At 47.1% G+C, this 14,929-nt stretch overlaps 1 pseudogene; it reads right to left on the reverse strand.

Moving 5' to 3' along the window:
- Window positions 1-14,929, reverse strand: part of LOC132077834 (uncharacterized) — a 672,057-nt pseudogene that overhangs the window by 158,803 nt on the left and 498,325 nt on the right.

The following is a 14,929-nucleotide window of genomic DNA, read 5'->3' on the forward strand; positions in this document are numbered from 1 at the left end:
TGTGATATTGCCATGGACACACACAGAATCACAGAATCACAGAATCACAGAATCACAGAATCACAGAATGAGGTTGGAAGAGACCTCTCAGATCATCGAGTCCAACCTATGCCCTGACACCTCAACTGCAGCACCAAGTGCCATGTCCAGGCTTTTTTAAACACATACAGAGATGGAGATTCTACCACCTCCCTGGGAAGAGCATTCCAGTGCTTCATTATTCTTTTAGTGAAAATTTTTTCCCTAATATCCAACCTATCCCTTCCCTGATGTAGCTGGAGACTGTGTTCTCTGGTTCTGTCAGTGCTGCCCGGTGGAAGAGACCGACCCCACCTGGCTCCAACCTCCCTGCAGGAAGCTGTAGAGAGCAATAAGGTCACCCCTGAGCCTCCTCTTCTCCAGGCTAAACAGCCCCAGCTCCTTCAAACGTTCCTCACAGGGCTTGTGTTCCAAACCCCTCCCCAGCCTTGCTGCCCTCCTCTGGATGTGCTCCAGCATCTCAACGTCCTTCCTAAGCTGAGGGCCCAGAACTGGACACAGCACTCAAGGTGCAGCCTCAGCAGTGCCCAGTACAGGGGCAGAATGAGCTCCCTGCTCCTGCTGGCCACACCATTCCTGATCCAGGCCAGGATGCCATTGGCCTTCCTGGCCACCAGGGCACACTGCTGGCTCATGTTCAACCAGCTGTCCCCAGCACCCCCAGGGCCCTTTCTGCCTGAGCACTGCCCAGCCACACTGTCCCCAGCCTGGAACGTTGTAGGGGACTTTTGTGGCCAAAATGTGGAACTCAGCACTTGGACTGATTAAACTTCATGCTGCTGGACTCTGCCCATCCATCCAACTGATCTAAGTCTCTCTGCAGAGCCCTCCTTCCTTCCAATAGATCAACACAAGCTCCCAGCTTGGTGTCCTCTGCAAATTTACTCATGAAGGACTCAATGCCCTCACCCATGTCATCTATAAAAATATTAAACAGAACTGGTCCCAGTACAGCCCTGAGGGACAGCACTGGTGCCTGGCTGCCAGCTGGATGCAGCACCATTCACCATCACTCTCTGGCCTGGCCATGCAGCCAGTTCTTGAGCCCAGCACAGAGTGCTCCTGTCCCAGCCATGGCTGCAGCTTCTCCAGGAGTGTGCTGTGGGAGACAGTGCCAAAGGCCTTGCTGGAGCCCAGATACACAACACCCACAGCCTTTCCTGCACACACCAGGCGGTCACCTGCTCACAGAAGGAGCCCAGGTTGGTCAGACATGACCCACCCTTGGTAAAGCCCTGCTGGCTGGGTCTGATAGCCTGGCCATGCTGGGAGTGCTGTGTGATAGCACTCAGTGTGAACTGCTGCATTATCTCACCTGGCACTGAGGCCAGGCTGACTGGCCTGGAATTACCAGGATCCTCCTTCCTACCTTTTTTGTACATGGGTGTCACACTGGCCAGTGTCCAATCATCTGGAACCTCACAGTGAGCCACAACTCCTGATAAATGATGGAGAGAGGCTTGGCAAGCTCATCTACCAGCTCCCTCATCACCCCGGCATGGATCCCATCTGGACCCAGGGATTTATAAATATCCAAGTGTCCCAGCAGTTCTCTGCTCACACACGGAGCAGGAAGGAAAAGCACCACCCTTGTGCCCTTAGAACACCTTGAAAGTGCCCTACAAGCAGGGCTGGGCCAGTGGTTGAGGCAGGGAGAGCAACACATGAGCCCCAAGGGCCCTTTGGTTCACTTACAACAGCCCCAAACACCATCCTTGTTTTGGCTGCATCACAGTTTTGTTACAGTCCTGATGGTACTTCAATAGCTTAGGATAAAAAAGTCTAAAAAGTTGTCAGGGATAGGAAAATCAGCAGGGAGAGCACAAGAAATGTGTTTTGTGCTAGCAAACAGTGTTTTGTAGCTGCAAAGTACAGAAGCTATTGCAAAAAAAATGAGCTGTACTGAGTTGTGCTAAAGCAGAGATGTGCTGGTAAAGACACTGTGAAAGGAATCCAGTGCTTGAGGAAATCACTGAATTCATTGTTTTACAGATAAAATAAAGCCAGACCAGGCAATTGGGATAATCCACTTCAGTTTTCCAAATAATACTCTGACTTCAACCCTTCTGCCCCTCAACAGAGTATTCAGAAGCAGTTCCACAAGGATACTTAAGTGTTTAAATCTTACTCTAATTAAAGCTCATAGACTTTGCAGACACTTCAAACAAAGAGAAAACAACAACAACATTGCAATCACCTTAATTTTTAAAGATTGATTTCCAGGCATGTTCACTAAATCACAAGTATCTCCTCTAAAGGGATTCAGCTTTAAACAGGAGACAGAAAACCTTATTCTCTTCTGACTACTTCCTTTAGCCCTGAAATATCTACTGAATAATGCTTTAGGCGCTGTTTGGGAACAAATTCAAAAGACCCCAAGGAATTACATGTGCAGAGCTGATACTTAGCTGACCTCTTCATCTACTTCAGAGCAAAGTTTCACTTGCTGTGAAATTGTATCTGAAACATGAAGAGATTTTGATCAATGTATTTCTAAAAAAAGTAACAGTGAAACTGTATTTAACAGTTACAGATATGAAACTGTGAGACTACTCATGAAAATTAAAACTTGACAATATATAAAAATCTAAAGAAGATGCATGGCAAATATTCCAATCGTACCTGAATCAGTGATTTCGCCACAGCTCGACACATCGAATGGCAGCTTAAATTCATCAACTGAGTGTCTGTTAATACCCTGCACAAATTTAAAAATTAGTTCCTTAAGAGTAGATTTGCAAAGAAGAATTATAAAAGCCAGAAAAAATCCCTACAGATGATGTGAAAATAGAATGTGTCATTAATTAAAGAGCTGCCTACAATTTTCAAAGCCCAAGGTATTGGTAATGGCTTTGGAACTCACTTCTTACTTCCCAGTGGCTGATCAAACTGTTGGTGTCCTGCAGTTTGATTTATAGACTGTGGCCAAAGGGGAGCTTTCAAAGCAGGGAACTCAGCAGCTCCTGCCTGTCTGGGCACTGGTGCATGGCAAAGGACTCAAGGAGAAAAATTACTTTTCTGAAGACTTCAGTAGTTGATATTTCTTTTTTGCTTTACTTCCAAGGGCACTTCTAAACCATATCTGATTATGTTTCAATATGAAAATACCCTTTTACAAGTTTTTGAAGTCACATAAGTTCATCCTGTAAACAGCTAACTCATCTGATGTCAGAATATCCTGTTTGATTCTCAACATATTTCATAAGGAGCTTCGACATGAAAAAATAACTTGTTGAATTCTCATACCTCAGTGTGGGGACAGAACATTTTCACAGCACACCTGATCTGGTGAGACCAAGACACCAATGCCAGTGCGAGCATCTGAGTGGGGCCTGTGGGAATCCATAAAATCAGAGGGGTTTGGGAAAGCTGCAAAAGGCAGGCCTCAGAGAGAGCAGAACTGTGATCAGAGCCAAGCAGCAGCCATGAGATAGGTCAGCAGAAAAATTATGCAAAAAGTAGAAAAGTAAGGACAAATAGAACAATGGTCTGTGTATTAATGCTTGGCTAGAATAACTCCCTAAGCTACAGAGAAGTTTATCTAGCAAGGTATTAGGAAGTTCTAAGCTTAATAATGGAGCTCTGTGCATTGTGTTTCAAGGCTTACAAGCAGGTATTGTATTCAAAAAAGGCAAGCATTGTTTTAACCAAAGGTACCTGTGCGTATAGTGGTTGGATAGAACTACTATCAATCTGCTTTTGCTTTCTGTGATTGGTCAAAAAACTTTTAAAGTAAGTTGTAACATTAAGTTCTTTGTCTGCTGCCTGGGATGTGAGCTGCTGGCATCTTCCCATTGTCACAACCATGTAATACGACTGATGCTGGAAAATAAAACAGCTCAAGGCAGTTCCTCAGCAGCCCCAACCCATTGGTGATTTGTACACAGACCCCGGTCAGCGATAGAGCCCTGCTCACCCTCTGGGCTGAATTACCCACAGCAAACGCGGACTTACAACACAGAGCGGAAGCTCCAGAAGATGATTCCCTTCAGTTTTGAGAGAACACAACAACAAAAGTCTTTGAAATTCAAACCGAAGATGTCTGTGCATGTGCCACTCTAGGCATACGCACAGAAATGAGTCCAGTGCAGGAGCCGTCCCGGCCTATGCAGGGGCAGGTGTGTGTGTGTGCTCCAGCTCTGCCGGGGCAAGGGGCAGGTGTGTGTGTGCTCCAGCCCGGGGCTCTTTGGGGGCAAGGGGCAGGTGTGTGTGTGCTCCAGCCCGGGGCAAGGAGCAGGTGTGCGTGTGCTCCAGCTCGGGGCCCTGCCGGGGCACTTCCCGGGCCCAGCACTGTCCCCGTGTCCCCGGGAAGGGCCCCTGCACTTTCCCCTCGTCCCCTCCTCAGCCGCGGCCTCCAGAGCAGCACAGCCCGAGGGGGCTGCCGGGGGGGGGTGTGGTATGGACCGCCCTCAGCGGCCCCGCGGCCGAGCGCTCACCTGGGATCTGCCCGCAGACACCTGCCCAGCGCTCAGGCGCGGCGGCATGAACAATTTAAAGCGGTTTTCATTCTCCATGGCTCCGATAAAAGGGCGGGCGGGGCTGCCCCAGCTCCCGGCGGCCGCTGAGGGCTGGCGCGAAGGGCGGGAAGCGGCAGCGGCCCCTCAGCGCGGGAGAGCTCTGAGGGGAAGGGGGGTCCCGCCTGCATAGGGAATAACTGGGGGAGCCCAGTCCTCCCGTGGGAAAAATGCGTGTTTTATGATTGCCTTTTCGCAAATATTAAAATGAATATTATATGTGTTGTGTCAGAAAGTTATGCTGTATTAATTTTCTTAAGTAGTGTGTTAAATCTAGTTTTAGGGTATAACGTAATGTTGAAATAAAAACTATGCTATATGAGATACTTTTTTTAAAGAAAGGACTCGCAACGAGATAGCGGCCACAGGACACCTAAATCTTTCAGAGAAAGAGAATTTATTGCTCTCTTATCAGAAGAAACGAACTTCTTCCTGCCTGCTCAGCTATGAAGACGCCGTCAGGATTCAGAGGAAGAAGACAGAATGCCGTGTTTGAATAGAATTTATGCATCATGTGTGAGGAGTATGAATATGCAACAGGCTATTGTTTTTAAGGGTTAACCCTCTGTTAATGTGTGTCCTTTTTCAGGCTTATGCTGCCCAGAAGAAGTTACCCAGACGTCTGTAATTCTTTGTTTCTATTATCTCATATTGTCCTAATTCAAATTGTCCAAATTATTAATACTCTAATTATAAAAGTATCTTACGTAGCATAGTTTCTATTTTAACATTATGTTATAACCTAAAACTAGATTTAACACACTACTTAAGAAAATCAGTACAACATAACTTTCTAACACAACACATATAATATTCATTTTAATATTTGTGAAAAGCCAGTCATACAATATACATTTTTCACACAGGTAATGCAGGCCCTGGAGGGATCTCCTGAAGCTGGCACAGCCCCAGCAGATGGCATGGGTGAGGAGAGGGCTGCTGGGGGGCAGTTTGGAATAACTGTGCTGTCCTAGGGTGACATTAGGACGCTTGTATCCCCAGCTGTCTGTTCTGTTTATGCTGGACATTATGTTCTGTGCCTTCAAGACTGGCTCTGAAGAGCGAAGTTTTGTTTTGGTTTTGTTATCAGCCGCTCCCCCATGGCTGGCAGGGCACAGAGACAGGGCAGTACATGGTGCTGCTTTTGCTTTTTGCTTGGCTTTTTGCTTTGCTCTTGCTTTTCTTTCTGCTCATTAGTTAGTTTAGTTAAGCACTTCGAATTTTTCCCTGGACTGTTTCCCTTTTTTGGAACCACTCAAACCTGCTCCAGACTGGGACCCGGAAAACACCGAGAGTTTGCACCTTGTGGCTGCAGCAGCTGCCCCAGCACCGGAGGGACTGATAACAGAGCAACCACTCCCAAGAGAGACTTTCTGAATTTGTCATCTTTTTCAGAGTGGTGAAAGAGTGCTGTCACCTGGTATTGTTCATTTTGTGTGCTGGGGGTGCTTTGCCTGTTAAATAAACAGGTTCTTTCCACTTCTCCCCAAGGAATCCTTCCTGACCCGGTTGGGGAGAGGGGCTGTGTGGGTTTGCTTTCTGGAGGGGCCCCTTTGGAGGTTTTCTCCCAAATTTGCCCTAAACCAGGACAAAATTTGGTGCCCAATGCGTGGGGCTTGAGAGAGAGTGGAAAAACCCCTGGTCTGACTGCATTTTTGTTGCCATTACTCTGTGTTGGTATAAAGCAGTTAATGGCCATGCTTTTTGAATTCATAATGTCTCTTGGAGTGGAGGCTTGCATACATTTCTGGTCCCTAGGTGCGGAGGATCATTAACGGGACATCACACCATGATCAATATGATCAAGTGAAACCAATTTATTACAAAAAGCAAGCCATATTTGTACTGTTCTCTATTGTTCACACCTCAAGCTAATACATGATTGGTTAAATCCTTTTTACGCATGCATTTTGACATTTCAGTTAATTTTAGTTTGTCTTTCTTCTTCATGCATCTTGCTGCAGGTTTTCTTGTCTGCCTTTGCATCCTGAACCATCTGCTGCTGAGCGTGTTCTTATCCTTTTGTGTCCTTCAAGGGCATGGTGACCTTAGTCAGTTTCTATGAAGGCTGGATTGTGCATATGTTGCATATGTCCATTGTCCTGCAAAAAACCCTCAGCACTCCTCCCAATGCTTTCTGGTCATTCAAGTGCCCTTCAGCTGACTGGTTTCATGCTTTGAGCTTCAGGGAATTGCCCAATCTTTCTGAAGCTCAAATAAATATCGTATTAGTCAACATCTTAATTGTGTTTATATCTCACAGAATTACCTTTTCTTTTGTCTTTGTCTGAAACTGTTGCTGTACGGAAATCTCTGGGAGATGGTGGACATGTCAGATGGTGCTGGGACATCCCAGTGCACTTGGACCTTGGCTCTGCACAGGAGAGCACTTCATCCCCTTTCTCTCTTTTCCTCCCTCTGGGCATGGAGGGAGCTCCTGACTTCAGTGTGCGACTCGTGTGTGCAAAGAGCAAATCTGGGCAGAACTGGGGCAGGGAGGGTTTGGGGAGACCTTGGGATCTGTGCTGGGCACAGAAGGTGTTTTCCATTGCTCTGAGGCTGTCTGCGGTGGAAAGTGGATTTAATATCCAGCAGAGGGATGACTTTTGCATTCGATGGAGCTGTGCTTTCCCTTGGCTTTGTTGGCTGACAAGAAATGAACATCCCTCTGTGTCTCAGGCAGCTCCTTCTCCAAGGAAAGCAGGTGGGCGTTGGAGCCAAGGAGCTGAAAGCTGCAGGTGCAGCCTGGGCTGGAGGGAGCTCGGATTTGCACAAGGCTGCTCTGAGTGCCAGGCCTTGGATTGGGAGAAATGGTGGGGTGGGGGTAGGGACAGAGTCTGATTGATTGTCAGCCATGAAGGGTCTTGATTTTCATATCTATTCCAACTGCATGAGGAGGTACTTGGATTCAGTGTCAATTGAAGATTGCACATATCAATTTATTAACAGGGAAAAAAACCTAAACGGGACCTAAGAAATCTTTTCTCACTGTTTTTAAAATAGAATATATTCAGTTTGAATGCACTTCTGAAATCTCTCTTATTAACCACACAAGATTTGGAAACTGAAATCAAATTATCCCCAGAGGCTTGGCTTGTTAAGATGTTCTGAATGTTAATGAGCCCTGGGACACTGAATTCCTAAACTCAAGAACTGAAGGCTGAACAAGCCCCTAGAGCAGTGAAATTCAGCAGCAGCCTCCAAGGTGCTGAGGATGTCAGCAGCCCCCACTGAGGCCATCCCTGCCCAGAGACCGTGGGGGAATGGGCAGACAAGGAGAGCGTCCCTGGGGCTGGGACAGCACAACTCAGAGGCACCAGCGGCTCCAGCTGGGAAATGGAGTGTGGAATGTGGCTGGGAAAGCCCTGCCTGGGCTGTGCCAAGCAGGACAGACAAGCCCTGACTTCCAAACGCTGAACAACTCTCTCAAGGAGATATTTAAAAGGAATTACAATTGTTTGTGTACTCTGAGTTTGAGGCATTGGAGAAATACCAACAAGAGATTCTCAGGAGCTCAAAACAACAAACCAGCTATTACCGAGTACTTTAGAAAAGCAGAGAAACTTGGCAAAAAGTTTATTATGACATCATAGTGGTTGTCGTTTGTCAATTTAAGATTTTTCTGTTCTTGAGATTTCTTAATTAATGTATTGATTACTTCTGGGAGTGTAATGGGTTTTAGTGTCTGTTAATTATTTATGTATTTGTTTTGTTCTGAAATGGGAGTATGAGAAACATAAAGTAGGCTTAAAATTTTAAAAGGGTATAAAGAAAATTTCATTAAAAGCAGTCTAAGTACAAAAGGCATTTAGAATTAAAAAAACTTTTCAGTACATTTTTTTTTCTTTCCAACTTTTTCTTTTTACTGACAATGGAAACAAAGTAAACTTAAAATTTCTAATTAGTTTACTATTTCAAGAATAGTCTTTTTTAATTTTACTTAGGGAGAGAAATTTTTTCTTGTTAAGGTTATGAAGATTTTTTAAAAGGGGAAAAATTAGGTTTTTTTGTGGTTCTTAATTCTCTCATGCATAACAACTGTCTGGGGGAATTTGTTATTATGAATATATTTTTTTTATTGCTCCAAGCTTTTTTACAGCTTGTTGATGGGCCATGTAGACCTATGGGATTTTGTTTTAAAGATTAGTTATTTAAAGGTAAATGTTTTTATTATTTACTTTTAAAATCATTTTTATCTCTAGGAATAGAGATCTTCTCTTGGGGGTACTGGATTGCTATTTTCTTTCTGCTTAAACTTTTTATGAAATTACATTTATTTTAACATTTGTTTTTTTAGTAAAGACTTTTTTGTTTGATATTATTTTGAATATTTTAATTTTTTATAGTTTTATATGTAATAAAGAAAAATAGTCTTTTCTTTATAGTTTGTAAGAGGATTTTAGTTTTAATATTAAGGTGGTTTTTTTCTGTTTTATTTGGGGTTTAATTTCTTCTTTACTGACTTTGATGGTCTTATCTTTTTTTTTTTAATGTTTGTATTTTGTTTTTTGCCCTTACTTGAGGGAGGATGTAAGTATTGAAAGGATTAACAACTGACCCGCCAGTAACCTGTGGTGGAAGTTGTGTTAGGATTAGTTTTATGGTTGGTTATTTGGTTTTTACATGTTTAATTTTAGTGGTGGGGTTATTTTGTATGGGTTGAAGGTTGTAGGAGTTTTTAGTTTTAATTGTGTTGGGGTGGAGGTAGACACTTGATGGTAAGATTTTAATAGCTGTGGCTGGCTTTGTTCTGGTTGGGGTTTTGTGGCCTCTTCTGTTTCCCTGTTTGGTAGTTGTTGGGGTTTAGTATGGTTAGAATGAGGCCGATGGGGAGGGCGCAGCCTGGGGAGGGGAGAAGGGGCTTTTGCTTGGTTTGGTTTAGTTTGGTTTGGTTTGGTTTGGTTTGGTTTGGTTCAGATGCAGGCCAGGGCCAGGGCCCACTGCTTCTTTGTTGACTGGACAAGAAAGAGGAGGTTCCTGAGGTTTTTTAACATATGTGTTTCACAGTGGTGTGTTCAGTATCTTAGTGGTTTAACAGGTTGTCAGTTACACAAAAACTTTTGTACTACTTTTAAAAATTCTTCTCACGTCAGACTATGACAGATATTCAATCAACAATAAACACTTCTCAAGGCATTGACTTGGCCCATTCAACTTCATAAACTCTAAGCCTGTTCAATTTAATGTTAATCAAAATTTGCAGGAGCACAGAAACAGAAGAAGAAGAAGACACAGAAAGAGAGAAAAACATAAGATTTAGAGAAGCACACACACAGCTACCAACTCCTGGATTCCAGCACTGCTCAGACGGAAATTCCAAGAGGATGTAGGGTCAAGATGTGTGCTTGCCTTGTGGTCAGCCTTCAATACCCCTTGGTTTCCCTGGGCCCTTCCCCCAGGTGGGCCTTGGGCTCATTTGGTCCCTCAGGAGCTGGGCTGGGGGCTGCAGGGGTGGCTGTGGAGCATTGCCTGTGCTGTGCCAGGGACTGGCAGACACTGCTGGGCTGGGATAGAGGCTCTGAGGGGATTGGGGTTCCAGGGCAGGGCAGGGCTGGGGTTCCAGGGCAGGGCAAGTCTGGACCTGCCCCTTCCTCTCCCACACATGAAATGTTTTCAGCCAAAAATCTCCTCCAGTCTTTCACAATGGACAATGTTGGAGGTGGAAATCCTAATTCTGTCCATGGGCACCTGGGCAAGGACAGTTCTATTCCATAGCACAGAGCCCCAGTGTTTGGAAGGCAGGCAAGAGCCTCACTGGGTAAAGGCCAGCCAGACTTGTCAGTAAGAGCAGATTTTTTCTGGGACCATTCTTTGAACACAGGGAATTTTAGAGGTGGAAGCCCAGTCTTGGCCATGAGTGCTTGGAGAAGCAGGACAGTTCTTTCCCATAGCAAGGAAAGCACAGAGCCTTCCTCAGTGTTTCGAGGACCGATGAGAGGTGATCCTTGTGAAAAAAATTGCCAGCCAGACTTGTCCTGGCAATATTCCTATGGGAACAATCTCTGGAAATAAGGAAATTTGGAGGTGAAACCTTAATTCTGGCCATGGGTGTCTGGAGGAGGAGGAGAGTTCTTTTCCATGGCAAGAAAAGCATAGAATCACAGTGTTTCAGCAGCAGATGAGAAGAGACCCTCAACATGCCAAGGTCAGCTGGACCAGTCAGGCGGCCCCTGGGAGTCCAAACCAGCCAGACCTGTCCTGTGGTCCCTTGGTTTTGTGGGGCCCTATAGTACCACAATGCTGCTTTGGATTCATGAGGCCCCACAGTGCCACAATGGTGACTTGTTTGCATAGGGTCCCACAGTGTCACAATGGTCCCCTAGGTTCTAGAAGGCCATGAAGTGTCACAATGGTCCCAATAATTCCATGAGGCCTTGCAGTGTCACAATGGTCTCCATGGTTCTCCAGGCCCCACAATGTCACATCACTCCTCTATTCCATGAGCACTGCAATGTCACAATGGACCTTTGGACCCTGGGGGTTTGCAGTGTCACAATCGTCTCCTTTGGCTCCACAGTGTCACAATGGACCAATGATGACTGGAGGCCTCTTTGTGCCACCCTGGAGCTTTGGCTCCATGCAGCCCTGCAGTGTCACAACGGACCTCTTGGTGTCACAAGGCCCCACAGTATCACAATGGTCCTCTTGGTTCTGTGGGGACCCCCAGGGTCACATTGATCTCACTAGTTCCATGAGGCCTCAAAGTGTTATGATGCTTTGCCTATTCCCTGGGGCCTCATAGTGTCACAATGGTCTCCATGATACCATGAGAGCCCTCAGTGTGACAATGGCCCCTTGGTTCCATGAGGCTGTGGAAGTGTCTTAATGGTGTCTTCATCATTTCATGATTGCAATGTCACAATGGACCTTTGGCCCATGAGGTCTTGCAGTGCCACAATGGCCCCCTGGTTCCGCGACACCCAAAGTGTCATAATGTCCTCCAAAGTTCTATAAGGCCTCTCAGTGTCACAATAATCTCTACATTCCATGGAGCCACACAGCATCAGTACAGTCCCCTTGGTTCCATGAGGCCCAGAAATGTCAAAGTGCCCTCTATGATTCCATGAGGCCCCACAGTGTCACAATGGTCCTTTGGTCTCACAGGGCCCCACAGTGTCCCAATGATCCCTTGGTCTCACAAGGCCCCACAGTGTCACACTGGTCCCTTGGTGTCACAGGACCCCACAGTGTCACAGTGGTGCCTTGGTCTCACAGGACCCCACAGTGTCACAATGGTCCCTTGGTCTCACAAAGCCCCACAGTGTCACAATGGTCCCTTGGTTCCATGGGCCCTGTGCTGCTGCATTCCCCCTTCCATTCTCAGGCCGCCCTGCCAGCTGAGAAATGCTCCTTGGGCCTCAGCCTGGGCCAACAGCCCCTGGGCTCAGCTCCTCTGCAGCTCATCACAAACACTGTCTGCTCCAGGCACTGCTGCTGCCCAACCAGCTCCTGGTTCCTGTAGGAGCAGCCCTGGGAACTGTTTTTGTTCCCTCAGTGGCACAACATCCCTGTTCTCACACTGCCAAAGCTGTTGATGCCAAGTGCGGCCAGGATGAACCATTGCTGGGACTGAAGCCCCTCTCTTGGGGCCCTGCAAACAGCGCTCCAAAAGGAGCCCTTGGAGCTCTCCTGGGCCAGCGACTCCCTCTGAGTGGGGCCTCTCCCAGCCGGGAACTCTCCCGTTTGCTGCACTCGGGGATCCTGAACAACGACGGAGCCTGGGCCAATGCCCCCACTCCTCCAGGCTCAGCCCTTCACCCGCTGGGGAGATGCCAAGGATCCACAGGGAGCATTTCCTGTCCTCAGGGGAATTGCTCACAGGTGCCTTGCACTGACTCTTTGTGTCTGTGTGCACACAGGAGTGCCTTTGCTGGGGAAATGTGGCAGAAATGCTGCTCTCTGAGGGGCTTGAGTGCCTTGGATAGCTGAGTCAATCAGGCCTGTAAGTGAGGTTAAATCACAAGGTCTTAGCTATGTTAAATGCTCCTAAAGGCTGTTCTTTGTCTAAGTTGTTGAGTTTAAGTTATTAGCTAAGTTAAACATTTTTAAGTGTTATTCCTCTTTTAAATTGATAAGTCATAGGGGATAAGTTAGGTTAAATAGTGTTAAGTGCTGTTCTTTTCCTAAATTGTGAAGTTGAAGGTATCAGTTAAGTTTAAGTGAAGTCCTGTTAAGTTTGACCTCTGTTAAACTTTCAGGCCATATTCCCTTTATCCTTGCCGTCACTGTCCTTGTGTTTCACACACACAGGGACAGTTCTTGCCTAATTTCTGGTTTGATTACTTGTATTTGGTTTGGTTTTGTTGTTGCTTTGTTTCCTTGGTGTTCCTGAAGTGTCCAGTCAGGAGCAGAGTGACTCTTGCCAAGGAACTTTGTGCTGCTATCCCTTAATATTAAATCTGGTTTTTACTGTTCCCTTGCTGGGGATTTTTTCAGCTCTCTCAAGCTCTCATTGGTACCAGGGTGAAGGAGCCCTGGCCCAGGCTCTGGCCCTGGGGGACACGGGGACGCTGCCAGGGGGTCCCTGTCCCCCTGTTCCACTCCCAGGGCCCCAGCCCCCCGTCCCCGTGTCAGGCTCTGGGGTCGATCTCGTGGAACATCCTCTGGAGGAGGCTGCGGGGCCGGGGACGGGGGGACCCGGGGGGACAGGGGACCCCTCTGTGCACGAGCAGAGTTGGACTGCTCTGGGGGAACTGTGAGGGGGGCCAGGGCAGAGTGACCTCCCCAGTGACCTCACACAGCCCCTGTGATGTCACACAGTCTCATGTGATGTCACAGACTACTCTGGAACATCACACAGCACCCTTGTGATGTCACAGAGCCAACTCTGGGATGTCATCCTGGAATGTTATGCAGCAGCACTGTGATGTCACAGAAGACTCTGTGATATCAGAGAGTCACCATGTGATGTCAGAATCTGTCCTGTAATTTCACAGCCTGCTCTATGATTTTACAGCCAGCCAGCGATGTCACAACCCATTCTCTGATGTCACAGAGCCACGTTCTATGATGGTAGGATCTGCTCTATGGCCTCACACCCTACTCTATGATGTCATAGACAGCTGTGTGATGTCACTACCACCTCAATGATGTCATAAAACCCTCTCTGTGATGTCATACTGACACTCTGTAATGGCACAGCACACACTTTCACCTCACAGCCTGCTCTATGATGACATACAGCCATGCCATGATGTCACAGTCTGCTCTGTTATGTCACACAGTCCCCTCTATTATTGTATAACTGTTCAATGACCTCACACAACAAACTCTGTGATGTCATAGCCCAATCTGTGACCTCACACAATCCACTCTGTGCTGGCCTTGGCCTCCTGGGGATCACCTCTCATCTGCTTTCAAAACACTGGGGGCCTGTGCTTTTCTTCTCATGGAAAAAACCATCTCTCAAGTCCAGGCATCCATGGACAAAATTGAGAATCAGCCTCTGAAATTCCTTATATCCAAGGATAGCTCCCAGACAAAAGCTGCCCGGACTATCCAGGTTCCCTTGGCTTCCTGAGGATCCAGCTCTCATCTGGCTTTGAAACTCTGGGGCTCTGTACTTTCATTCCCGTGGAACTGTCCTTCTTGTCCAGATGCCCACAGACAAAAGTGGATTTGGCCTTCCAAATTCTGTCTGTCAAAGTATTCCTGACAACAGCTCTGGCTGGTCTTGGCCTCCTTGGGGCCGCCTCTAATCAGCCTTTGAAACACTGGGGCTCTGCCCTTTTCTTCCCATGGAGAACTGTCATTCCAGTCCAGGAACCCATGGATGAAATAGAATTCCACCCCAAAAACTCCCCGTATATCGAAGGTTGCTTTCAGACAAAAGCTGCAAGGAGAGACAGATCTAGCTGGCCTTGGCCTCTGATGACTGCTTCTCATCTGCCTTCAAACCCTGGTGCTCTGAGGTTTCCTTCCTATGGAAAAAAACTGTCCCTCTTGTCCAGGTGCTCCTGGCCTCAGGCACTTGACCATTGTATAGGGACACAGGAGCTCTGTGCTCAGTGGGGTGGAGACTGAAGACAGCAGAGGAGAGCCCTGGGAGGGATTGAAGGGTGGTTTCAGAGATGTTGGATCTTTTTGACATAGTAGAGGACAGCCAGAGAAAGAAAGAAATAATTCCAAGGGCAGCTGGGAAGACCCAGACTGGACAGCAGGAGAAAAGAATTCCCCTGCCAGGGCAGGGCTGTGGTGCAGCACGTCCCCCAGCAGGAGCCTGGAGCAGCCCAAGGCTTTGTGTGGGCAGGCACGGGCAGGCAGGAGGCAGAGCTGTCAGCAAAGGAAGGGCCCAGCCAGGTGGGGCAGCTGGGGGATGCCGACAGCCTGCAGGGACAGAGACACAGGTTTTCTCAGCATCAGAAACATCTTTCCCC

The sequence above is a fragment of the Ammospiza nelsoni genome, chromosome 10 (assembly GCF_027579445.1).
Source record: "Ammospiza nelsoni isolate bAmmNel1 chromosome 10, bAmmNel1.pri, whole genome shotgun sequence".
In the NCBI taxonomy this organism is placed as follows: domain Eukaryota; kingdom Metazoa; phylum Chordata; class Aves; order Passeriformes; family Passerellidae; genus Ammospiza; species Ammospiza nelsoni.